This window comes from Argopecten irradians, chromosome 5 (genome assembly GCF_041381155.1).
Source record: "Argopecten irradians isolate NY chromosome 5, Ai_NY, whole genome shotgun sequence".
Taxonomy (NCBI): domain Eukaryota; kingdom Metazoa; phylum Mollusca; class Bivalvia; order Pectinida; family Pectinidae; genus Argopecten; species Argopecten irradians.
In genome coordinates, this window is record NC_091138.1 from 43,318,172 (window position 1) to 43,332,260 (window position 14,089).

Here is a 14,089-nt window from a genome sequence, read left to right on the forward strand (position 1 = left end):
TCTTTTGGCCGTTGAATATTGCAAAAAGTACTTTTATGTAATAACATATAGCACGCGGGTCTTGTTTTGTACTTTTCACATTACAAGCAATATGATCAAGCCATGCAGAACTTTGTGAGGTTTTCCCGCCAGAACATGTAAACAATGTAATTTATTTGATTGATACACTGACAGGTAGCATTTACGTGCTTGTACAAGTATAACCTGACGTTCAGCCTTTTTTTTAGATAGGTACATGTATATGGTCAGTATTATATGTAATTTGGACCCACCATGGTTTTTTTTATACAAACTTCATAATCTAGTGTACTAGCGAAATTCGAAAATAATTTTGATATTACTATATCTGCAATCAAGCTTTGTCGAGTATTACTATTGACAAAGTCATTGATGCTATTTTTACACATCTTCATACATTGAAACACTTGAAGATAACTGCAGCCCAGGTCCCGAAGATCACAAAACAGGCTAACATCTAGACTTAGCCAATCAAAAATAGGTTACAAAATGCTACGTCATATTTGATTGGCAAAGTCTAAACTTAAGTCTGAGATTGTTACATGATTCTGGAGCACGTATGCCATTATTGTGCATTTCCCATGGTATGTAAACAACGGCTATCATCAGTTATCACAACTCACTTTTTCCCTTTATAAATGATGTCGCCACCTTTTTTTACGAGGAAGTCTGGTTTTTTTTTGTTTTTTTTTTAATTGTTATTTATACCTCATTAAAAGGTCGCTACCATGACTACTCTGGGTTGACACGTTATTTCACGTGACATTGAAAAAATAGATAACATTAGCATACCGCTTCTTTTATGACTTTGATACTGATGTTTGTTGTTTTTGTACTTTGTGGCTAATTCATGGTCTGTTTTTGTTTTATGAGTTTAAACACCTCTGAACAACAAGGTAAATACAGGACAGGTACCAATGAGACAGGTCCAGAAAAAAAACTATAGTACTTTTTTTTTCATTGAGCAGATTTAATTCATATGTGTACATTAATGATATAAAGATTCATCCAATTAACCAAAATCAAAACTTTTTGTGACTAAATCATCACCATTGAAGCCAATTATGCGCCTGTGTTGGGGAAAAATATTTCTGTTACCATGGAAATGTCTGTTTGGAAGAATGCGTTTGATATAATTACTGTCTATCAAAATGAAATAGGAGATTATAACAATAATCTTTTTCATTCTCTTTATGTAAATTTTAGAAATAAAAACAGTAGTTTTCATATCCAAGTAGAAAACGGGATAAAAAAATCATATGGCGGTGAGTTTCATTTTGAAATATTGTAGTTAAAAATATGTGTGATTTTATCGAATTTCTACAGTTTTGACCTTACACAGAGCAAGCTAAAGCCATTTCTTCCAAATCACTTGAATTGAAACCAACACCCATTTTTTATAATTTCACACTTATATACTTGGTAATTTTATCATTGTGAACCTGTAATAAGATTTAAAGCTGAAATTAACTTGATAAATATAAAAAAAATGTCGTCGCATTGACGATTTAACCAAAAAAGTTAAATTTTACCCCTGTAAAGCGTATCCGACACCTGCTTTTTGTTGTTATGTGGCTGCCATCTTGAAATGTCTATCAAGAACTTTTACAATGCAAAACTTAGCAAACAAGGCATCATACTTGTTGTTTGTCCGCGCGTTTGAATAATTTTCACAGCTTAATGCATCAAAACTGATGGTTTTCAATATATTAGTGAAGATAAAAATAGCATATCGAAATATTTGCTCATTTTAAGCACATATAATTTTAAACTTTTTGGATGCTATGGTACTACAACTTACAAAATGATTTATCAAGACGAAAAACGTTTTTTCTCTAACATTAATAATTTAAGTTTTTATAAATAATATATGATTCTTATTAAATTTGAGCTAAAATATGCACATGAAGTCTAATGGTAAAGGCAATCTTACGTTTTCTTTCATATCAAATGTAATGAATTGACCTAAAGGTGAACTTTTGTCGTGTAACTAATAGAACACTACAATTCCTTGGGGGTCAAACAAGCTAATTACACAACGCAAAAGCAAGCACATATGTAATACTACCAAGTAACGGTTTGTTATACGGATACCTCAGTATGACCTAGATGTGTGACAAAAAATAGCCCGAGGCAACATCTGCTGCACTAACCGTTATTTTACAGCTAGAATACTTCATGAGTTAACACACAAGGTTATACTTCTTAAGACAAAAAAAAAAAAAAAAAAAAAAAAAAAATAGTCCTTAATTTCTGTAATACCAGGTTATCCTGTTTTGTGAAATGAATGTTTTTGTTCTTGTCCTGTTTTTGTTTTTGTTATTTTTATGTCCTCAAAACGACCACATTTCTATACAAAGTACACCCAGAAAAAATATACATAAATCAATATGAACATCCTTTTCATTTTATTTGTGAACATTATATTGAGATATAAACGCCCAAATAACAGATAATCACTAATGTCAGTATTAAGTAAACGATATCAACGGTTTCACTTTCTACAAGTAGTGTTAAATATCGTATGAGTGGCATAATGATTTGTTTTCAAATATGTTTACTGTAGAAATAATTGGTACTGATAAGTCCCACGACATAGCTCTTTCTACTTCAAGTATCCATAGATAAACAAAATAGAATACATCGGTAGTATTTTTGTAATTATACGGGATATTGTTTCTATTTTTTTTATTTATCTTTACTAAAATGGTGGGGTTGTAAAGTCTGTCAACGCTCCAATTTTTTTTCTTCAAATTTTGCAGTGTCATAGGTCTAGTTACATTATAACTTTATATGTGTTTTTTTTATTTATTTTATATTTTTCAAAAAGGCATAAAGGGCCTAAACTGATGTTTTCTAACAAAACTCTGGGTATGTGTCAAGAAGACCCTTTGTGGCCACCTTTTGAACATCTATTTTTCTTCATTCTTTAATGTATTCAATTTCTAATGATATTAACTAATTATTTTGACTGCAAATTGATAAAAAATAATGGTATTTGTTTTGCATCAAATGTTTTATGTTATCGATTTTGTCCACAATTTTAAATCATTTTAAAAACATGCCATATATATAATCTTATAGCAGATACATTTTCAAATAAATTGAAATCCGGGAAAATAGCACATTTTAAATGCTGAAATGTAGCCAGAGAGGATTTTCTTACAATCAAAAAATGTCCTTGGTGACTGTAAAATCAAAATTGACTATAGTTACCGTAATAAAACAACAATTAGTGATAGAATTTTGTAAGCTTACATATATTCTATAAAATTAGTGCATTTTCATTCTTGCATTTTCTCTAACAGTACAAAAAACTAGATATGCTCTTGGTTGAAACAAACAGGTGTCTGGTGTCTTTTTTAACATCAGAAATTAAAAAAAAATAGAAAAGAATGTATTTTCGTTAGCTCAAAAGATACAAGTTAAGATTATTTTTCCCTATTTGGCAGATAAAAACTATTTGAAATTGAAATGAATTTATGTAGACTTAAGAGCGAAACAGAATTGCATTTGATTTTCAAATATTATATGTAATGTGTATTTTAAAACTGTTATTATCGTATTAGACACGCCTCATATAACCAATATGTAGCAATTTTCACTTATATTTAAAAATATCTAGATTTCAACCAATTAGAGTTGCTCATTTTGTTACCATGTAAACAAATCATTTCGAAAGTGGTCCTTTGTTATTCAGCATACTTCATAACCCTTATATACCAATTTTCACTTAAATCTTACAATATCTAAATTTCCACCAATCAGGGGCCTCCATTTTGTTACCATGGCAACCAATCTTTTTGAAAGTGATACCATGATATTCAGCATACCCCATAACCCCTTTGTACCAATTTTCACTTAAATCTAACATTAGCTAAATTTCAGCCAATCAGAATTTTGGACTCTGGAATCTTAAACCGGAAATGTTTGACTATGTATATCAACAAAACAGAGTTCTGTTGCTACTTGCACTCGCTATAATCAAATCACTCAATAACTGTTTTCCCGGATTTTAATTTTGAAACTAATTAACACATAGACAGAAAATGTCCTGAGTATATGATTAATGCATGACAAAATTGTGGACACCTCCTTTATTACGATGAAATGAGATGATAAAGACCAATATTTCGTTTTTCCATTTTCCCCAAAAGTGTTGATTAATAATTTAAAACAAAAATTTCCGTTCAAAATCTGAAAAAAATGACGATATAGTTTATACGATGTACTCAAATGATTTATGAATAAAAAAAATTAGAATATACAACAAAAGATGACTTTTTTTTACATATTTGTTAAGGTAGTTTTATGAAAAATGAACACGAAGATTTTAGGCTATATGGGCCTTTTTAAAATCACAAAAGGAAAAAGTAGTCTTATTTTAAAGGGACATTTAGTAATACTTACGATGTGCAAAGTTTCAAGAAAATTGGACTGTTGGCAGTTTCTATGGGATTTTTAACATTAGCTTGAACACCATTTTTGATACAAGAAAACATGAAATATAAATACACAAAGAAGATATATATCTTAACATTACAATATACAATATAGCTACTCACATTACGCTTGAATGTCAAAATTAAACCACAAAATAAAATAAATTTATGTAACATGTTAAGCATATGCACCTTAAAGAGCCATTGTATTGAATTCAAAATGTCAAGACTCGTTTTAAGTCACATTCGCAAACATTTTGACCCCTAGCTTTTTCAAGTGCGGTTCGGTATTCCATTCATGGAATATATTTGCTAAGTAATGCTTACAATGCAAGATTCGCTAAGCGGGACCTTCTAGTGAACCTGTATGCCTATATAACCGATGTAACGCCAATGGTCATTAAACACATAACTTCACACTGATAAGTGTGAAACTATCGGGGCTAATTGTGACAAAGTGACATGCTTACATACATACAAACGTTAAATATTACCTCTCGCATATTTATGGGCTTGACCCAATAAGTTGAAAGCAATTATTACATGAATACAAGTGCTACAACAATGGCACACATATACGCTTCCCATTGACACTACAGGTAATTGGTGATTGGCAAATATATGATCGGACCTGATGTGAAGTGGCTCATTTTGACATGACGCTGGCTCAAATGTGACGTTTGTTATTATGCTGGACGCGGATATTGATGTTAGGCAGCATCGCCGACAGTTCGGCATTCCTCGATACAGGTCGCATATACTACTACAACCATCTTATTTAGAAATTGCACTCAGTTTCGTAAATGTTCTGATTTGGCATATATTAGCGCATTAAAATTAAGAAGCAAATTCCGCTGATAAAAACAAAGGAGCAGTTCGTCAGAGCAATTATTAATCAATGGAAAGCTTAGCCGTGGGAATGCCGAAATAATTTGCCGCACGAACGAAGTTACAGCTTAAATATGACAATAGATAATGCAATATTACTAATACATATCAAATGCTGATACTAGTTACAATAAAAATAAGTGTTTCTAATGTTTTTTTTTTTCAAAAATCTCAAAAAGAAAATGTTTATTAATGAAAGGTGCAAAGAGGTAGCCAATATTTTATTTGCAAAAAATAGAATAACGTAGAAATAATTTTTCTATTAGTAAGCAATATTTTTCAGTTGCCATTCAGATTTAAAATTATGAATCATAATGAGCATAAGTACGTTGTCTACATGTATAACATATCGTAAGTTTTGGTTCGTATGTCATGAATATTATATACAAACTTTCAAATCACGTTCGAAATCAAAACAAAATGACAGGTGGCGTTACGGTCAATTAGAAGCATAGTGTGGAAACATGTAATATAATTGGATGTATTTGATCAGTATTTGCGCTAACATACAGTATTTCTTAATTTATTTACTATAAAGAACCGGATTATTTTTTATTTGTATTAGCTGTACGTCCAATCGACAGCTAAAGTCATTTAAGGCTGAATTTTTATGTTTAAAATGTAAGTACAAACTGCCAAGATAAAAAATATTAAAACTATTGAAAGAAAAGCATTATATGGTTTCCCATGAAAAGCAATATGAGTAAGTTAATAACACAACAAACGAAAATAGAAGGCGGCGATAAAAAAATACACATAATTAATCCTTGTTATGACAGAAACATACTCGAAAGAGGCGTTTTGTTGTACTAAGATTTCAGCATTTATTTGGACTACCTGTTCATATGTACTCCCTCTGTAGTCAATGAAGAACATCATTCTGTTGCATTTGGTTTGTTTAGTTTGATGTCCAATTAACAGGGTCATATAAGAACGTGCCAGGTTTGATAGTGTATACTGGAGTACCAGGAGAAAATCTACCGACCAGCGGTCAGTATAGTGCCCCATATGGGATTGGAACTCCGAGTCATAAGTAGATGGCTTGTGGTAATTATAATATGTCGGGATATCTGAACCACTCGGCCACCACGGCCCCAATTATAAGGAATTTGACTACAGTCCGTGTGACAGTAATGTGACACGGCCACAATGAATTGATAAGTGCGTCGTCGTCATGCATGTTTTAAAATCTGGAGTTCATGCTTGGTCATTGCTTATGTACTTTTTTGTATCAATCAATAAACACTTCAAATAGGAAAGTCATAAAATTATGTTTGATTGTTTACAGTCTAATAATATAATTGATGGGAATTGTTCGTGATTGCTAAAATGTAAAGTAAATATTTAAAAACACCACATAATTCTGACGAAAAGGAAAATTCTGAGTTCTCCATATCGGCAACATCTTGATTTGAAATTAAACATATTTTCGGCTGGAAACAGAAGTATTATTAGTGCTGCAAATAATCAAGTGGTCTATTTGTTGGTTAGACTTAATATCCTATTACTACCCAATGTTATTTAAAGACGACCTCCACTGTAAGCAATGTGTTGTGTGTATGATTTGGGAGGCTGGGGTATGGTCGTGTTGTGTCTCCTTGAAGTCGTGATGTAATGTATAGGTTTTTTTTTTATTTTACAAATACAACTACGAACTGAAAATGATTTTCAGTACTGTCAAAAATCATTACATTTACATCTATCATGAAGTAAAGTGAGTATTTACGGTCAGACCATGAAGACAAATTGTGGTCTACAATTTCATTTTACATTTTACAGTGTTATTCGTAATTGTAAAGTTATTTCTGTAGGTTTTTTTTCCATCTAATCAAACATAAAGTGTGAAAACAACAATTTTTAGTACATACTTTCTGTGTTGTAAATAGGCAACTGAAACCATTTGAATGATTACTACAGCTTTATTCATCAAACCTTATGGTTTTCAACAAATTAGTGAAGAAATAACAGCATGTCAAAATGTTCGCTTAGTTATGGCACATATAACTTTAAATTAATTTTTGATAACGCGGGTCGTTTTGTATTTCCCGCCGTCATTCAAAGTACAGCGCTTTAGATGACTATCGCCAGACGGGGCAAAATACCGAAATTAATCTTCGCTGTTTAAATACTGTAGATTATGCAGCGAATATTACATTTGTTTGGTGTTGTATTCCCATCTTTATTTCTGAACGATAGTGGACCTTTGATTGAAGTCATACTCAAACAGAACACTATAATTACCATTCTACGGGGAGTAACTCGAATACCGCAAGTATCTAGTTTGCTAGAGTTATATGGGAATATAGACTCACTATTATCTCGAGTAGGAAAGCGTAAGAGTTGTACTTGTTGTCCCTGTTGTATATCGTAAAAGATGACTAAATTTACGATCAGAAATTCTAATTTCCGATATCGGGAATTAAATTTTCGATATCGGGAATTCAATTTCCGATATCGAGAAATCAATTTCCGATATCGGGAATTCATATTAATTTTTGATATCGGAAATTCTAATTCCGATATCGGAAATTCTAATTTCGATATCGGAAATTCTAATTCCCATATCGGAAATAAGAAAACAAATTCTGATATGGGTAATTCTATTTCCGATATCGGTATTTCAATTTCCGATATCGGAAATGAAGTATAATCTGCAATGCAAATAATGAGTAGAGAGAATTTCCGATATCGGTAATTGAATTTCCGATATCGGAAATTGTTTTCTAATTCCCGATATCGGAATTAGAATTTTCGATATCGAAATTAGAATTTCCGATATCGGAATTGAATTTCTGATATCGAGAATTCTAATTCCGATATCGGAAATGAATTTCCGATATCGGAAATTCAATTCCGATATCGGAATAAAAGAATAAAAAGTAACTTGGCTTGCCATACACTTTTGGCCTTCTGTTGAGCGCTCGCCTCTTGGAGGTAGTCTCTGAGTTCTGTCCCCTGGCCGAGACACACCAAAGTCTATAAAAGTGGTAGTTTCTACTCCTGCTTAGCGCTCAGCATACAGGGAGTAGGACGACTGGTTCGCCGGTTGCCAGTATAATGTTATCGGGTGGAGTGTGTTATAGCTATATAAAAGGCAAGAGTTCCACTTTACGTGAGGCAGTGAGGACACGACACGAATATATCGTTGTCTCCCAAAACATGCACCTCGCGCTTCATACGAGCTACACACCGCCTACATGGGAAGCCGTCCTTACATGATCCTTGCTGTCAATAGGACGTGAATTTAATAAATAACACAAAAAAAATATTTCGTGCAGTTTCTGTAGTCGATAGTTACATACTAGGTAATCTTTGGGAAATAAAATTTATGCATGGGCTAATATTAGATAATTTTTATTGATTTGATTTGCCATTATTCTCATTGACTGATGCATCGTTACGTGGATATCGATATTAAGCATTTCGACTTAATATCAATGTTTCCATTTTTCAAGTATTTGAGAGTCGATATTGCTCTCGTGAACTCATATTGCCGAAATGTTGAGTTCATCAGGGTGGTGTTCTAAGCCCATCGTTTTTCTAGCAATTAGCATACACATGTCAAATAATGGTAATGCCATTTTTTTTAAAATTAAGAGCTTTAAATTTGGTCATGATGTTATACTAACCTGGTAGAAGCTACTCTCTGGTCATTATTTTGTCCACGAGGGCGGTATAACAACATATTGACCTAGATTGATTAGATGGTATTGTTATCTCCATGATTATTATAGACTGTAGGAGTTGTGTCCCTTTACGCTTATTAATGGGAGATATTTGATAAAATGACATAGAACACATGTTCTTAAAGGGACAATTCAGTGAGGCTAATTCTGTTACATAACTACGAAGCAAAATATGACATAAATATATTGTCCGATATTTCTTATGAAACATATAACAAGAAGTATTGACAAAATCCACGACATTGTTAAGTATTTTGATTGCTAACGTTGAAATTTCAAATCGTTGATCAATACGATTCAACATGTACGCTGAACCCATACCCTAGCATAGGTCAGGCACGTTAAACAAATGCAATACATAACTACTGATAAGTTGATAAAATTATCTTTAGACAAGAATATGCATCTAATAAGGTAACCACACTACTGTAAGAGCGATTTGAGTAGTTCTAGGCAAAACATATCTTTACTACACTAGCAAGGGCCAGGGTTCGGCATACAAGACATTTCACACACATTTTACTAAAGTGGGCTTTTCTGGCATATAACAGTCAAACAAACTTTTTCATTTCTATTAGAACTTCTTTGTTTCCGAAATATGTGCAAATTTGAATGTACTCTTAGACTGAATTGTCCCTTTAAGTTTAAAGAAGATTATATGGCTTCCCCCTCTACTAGCGTAAGATTTCTTGTCTATAAATATACATAAAACAAAATTGTTCAAGGGTATGAATAGCTTTGCTGTCGTCATGAAGTCACGGGCAAACATGCATCACGCTTTATAAAATATTTTTATCTTTTTGTTTTGTCTTAATTCTTCCCACAACAACAATAATGATGAGTAGATAAAGATGAACTAACATGAAATACAAGTGTAAAAAACAACAGAAAATATTATTACTCGCTCTTTTTGGTAAACATTTCATTCGAGTTTATATCATTTATATTAAAACCAAACATTTTTTTAAAATAATGCTGTTATTGTTTGAACTTTGACCTATAGTTTTGTTTCACTTACCTCTGTGGTATATTTTTTTTTATATTTTTCAAAACATTTAATTAATGATATTGGTTTGGAATGATATTGGTGGTATGTTACCGTGATATAACACTATAAAAAGGACAAGTATCCCACTATTGCAAAGAAACACAACACGAATATACCGAAGTCTCCAAAAAACACGCACGCATTTTATACACGCAACATACTGCATACACGGGAGGCAGTCCTTCTTTTGGTTGTTAACAGGACGTTTATCTAACCAACAAGCAAACGAACCAACAAACAAACCTCCCTTTATTTTGATTTCAATTGGTAAGTGCATTTTTTTTAATTTCTTTTATTTTCCAAAAACATTTCATAGCAATACTATGACATTATACTAAACATATACAATACAGAAATTGTCATAAACATTCTTCCACACATTCATTCTTAATTTTTTTCAAATGAAAGTATTGCCTATTTTTTATCAAAGAAAGGGGAAAAAGGTAGATGAGAGAAGGAGAACAAGATGTGCAGGGAGGAGAGGAAAATGGTAGAAGAGGTTTGAGAAGATATATATAGAGAGAGAGACAGAGCTTGGCAGAAGGAGGGGAGCAGAAGGACAGAATGCACTTTTAACTTCTATAACTGGTGTTATTGTTATTTTTGAAGGATTTCAACCTTAAATTGTACAATGTATTAAAAACATCTACCGAGAAAGAATTTTTTTTATCCTTTTCAATACAAGGTTTAAGTAATCACTGCCACAATTGGCCAAAAAAAAGAAAATTTACCTTTGTTTTCAGAATCACACACCATTTATTTTCTGTCCTATAAAGTCTCCTTATCCAACTAATTTTTAAAGCATTGATATATGCCAACAAGTTAACCATTTTAAGGCCACCATCCAAATATCCTCTGGTCACTACGTCTCTCTTAATTTTATCCTTGTTACTATTCCACAAAAATTGAAAAGAATGGAGTTTAATTGTTTGATAAAGCTATCATCAGGATTGGGTAAAGAAATAAAAAGGTGATTCAACTGAGAAATTAAAAGTGATTTAATTGGTGTGATTCTACCAAGGGGTGTGAGATTTCTTTTATCCATGCCTTTATTATACTTTTAATTTTTACTAATTTTTCATTATAGTTCAATTTCGGAACTCCGTGTAGGTCAACATGAAAGTCTATACCAAGAAGTGTAAATTTATTGTCTCTCCATTTTAAGTTTAGGTCCGGAAAAAGTGTATCGTTACTATATTTTTTTTTACTTCCAATCAAAATTTTCTGAGTTTTTCCAATATTAACTTTTAATTCCGAATTTTTTGCATATATATTTAGTTCATCAACTGCAGCCTTCAAAGAACCTTCAGAACCATATAATATCAACGACGTATCATCAGCATATAGTGAAATTGTCTATGTTTATACCAAAAATATTTTTGTTATATCTTATACGAATAGCTAAAATCTGCAAGTTTATTTGCTTACTGAGATAGGTTATTATTCTAAATTGGCACATTAATACTCTGAAGACATCCTTGCCTATCTTGAACACTGAGTCCTGAAAATGTTTTTCAAAATATTTCTACTCCTTCTACTATATTTGGCCATTATAAACTGAGGAAACGCCTCGAATAATGTCAACACCTGTGTTTTGATGATACATGAATGTTTTAGCACAAATATTTCTTAGAAGTCACAATTATTATGAAACTTTAAAACTGTATAATGAGATTGTAGTCACTTCTTTTCATTTGTACTCAATATACTGCAAAGTAAACGTAGATATCGCAAGTTTTGTCAAAGCTGACAGTTTAGATTTTTCTTTGTTGTTGCAAAATTAAAACAAATGCATTGTGTGCATTGTGATGCTCAAAGAGTTTTTTGTTGATTTGTATATATGAAATGTGACCAGTTGAGAAACCTCTGTCAACATTTTCGCGTAATCGTATAAAGTTTGCTTATTTTAGTACCACACATATTCCTAGGGAAAGTCCTTAAATAACCTTTGCGTAAAACCACATTATTAACTGATAGCTATTTGTACCAAAAAGTCAAGTTCAAAGTATTCTACTATAATGCCAAACTCACCATGAAACCACACTACATATGCATATTGATATAATATAGCACCAAGCCATTCTGACTTATTATACACTTCGTAAAATCACAGTCTCGAGATAACTACAGTTTTATAACAACAGCTACGATACTACTTATTTACAATAAGATTAGGGAAATAATGTTATATGGAGCATAAATTTTCGATATATATGTGATGGAACACATTTTACACTTTGTGTACCTATGCCGCCTGGTCATTTGTCTGATGAAGGTGACAGTTACATATCGTACTAGTCATTAAATCGTCACATGAAACATTTTCTCGTTTTGTAACAAATATATTTACACAAACCATACTTTCCAATTCATAGAAAATGATAAAAACATAGAAATATAATAAGCTTTAGTGTACAATTGGCAATTTGATGAGTAAATGCGATACTTTTTCTAAATACGTTAATTAGCTAATTAAGTCTCTGATGGGCGGCATACTTCAGTGAGATAGAACTATAAAAAAGACAAAAGTTTCACTATTATAAAGAGGCACAATACGAACACATTACAGTCCCCTCACATCACGCCTGCACTTCACATCCGCAACGAATGCATCGCATTCACAGGAGGAAACTGGCTGTGACTAGCAAACAACAAACATCTTTGCCTTTTTCCTCATCTCGCTGGACAATCAGATATGTTTCATGTAATGTAATAACACATCACTTCTACAGTGTCATTTATTTTCTGTATATTATACAATAAAACAATGATTAGGCATAGCTTTATAAAAGAAGAATACATGTTTGAAATTTATATATTTCCAAGTTTCATGTTGTCAGCTTCTATGAGTTCTATACTTGACATTTAATTAATACTACAATTACCACTAAAATCCTATATAGGCTATGGGAGATCATTTTGTCATTTTTGTCGTCGGTAAACGTAAATGCGATTGTAATAATGTAATATGTTACCTTATAATGTTTTTATTTTTTTTTTAATTTCTACTGCTGTATTTTTTGCAGATTTTCAATAAAAAGCATATTTTAATTTGTGTGTGTTTATATTTAACGCTTAAAGATGCTCCACCGCCGACAGAGCATAAATGATATTCATCATTTGAACAATAATTGGTGTTTAAAAGTGTATATATATGCCTAATTAACACAAAAAATAATATAAAATAATTTATTTCGCCATTGGTGCATGCGCAATTGGTACTCTATTCCCTTTAGGATAAAGTGACACGGATTTTTTTCGGGATGCAATTAATTATTTTTCATATTTTTAACTTAAAAAATTAGAAGTTCAAACTTTTCAATGGTGGTAATGGTGTAAAGTAAGTAACTTTTGCAACTGAAGAAAAATACTAAATCATCTGCTCCTGTTTTTGATAGCGAAAAATACCATTTGTCAGCGGTGGAGTATCTTTAAGAGATGTATATAGACCTATTATTTCATCTCAATGTTTAACGTGCCAGGACTAAAGTTGTTATGTCAACCCTGAGAAATGGGCGTCTATGACATAGAAGCATCTAGTGATACCATACGCTATGATGGCTGTTTTCGGCCATCTCTCGCAAATGCCAGAGCGCAACAACACGACAAATATAACCCGCCAACACAACAGAATTATGACGATAATGCGACATATTACGTATTTTGTCGCGCTGGCAAGTTATTTTTGTAGCATGATCGGAAAATGGCAGAAATCAGACACCATGATAATTCGTTTGAAATAACTAATTAATTTGAAAAAAAAATAAAACATTATGTTTCTAGGCCGAATAACAATATAATCCCAAGCTTCGTAAAGCATCAACCAAACGCACGGTAAACAATCCGAAAAAATTACTAAAGTTACCTTTGGTAGGTTCATTGTGTCTGTGTTAAGAGGAAACATAAATATGATAATATCTAACACGATCCTCTATATAAGGGTACAATGGAATCCGTAATGACAAAACTCAGAATTACAAGAATTTGAAATATAACAAGACAAAAAG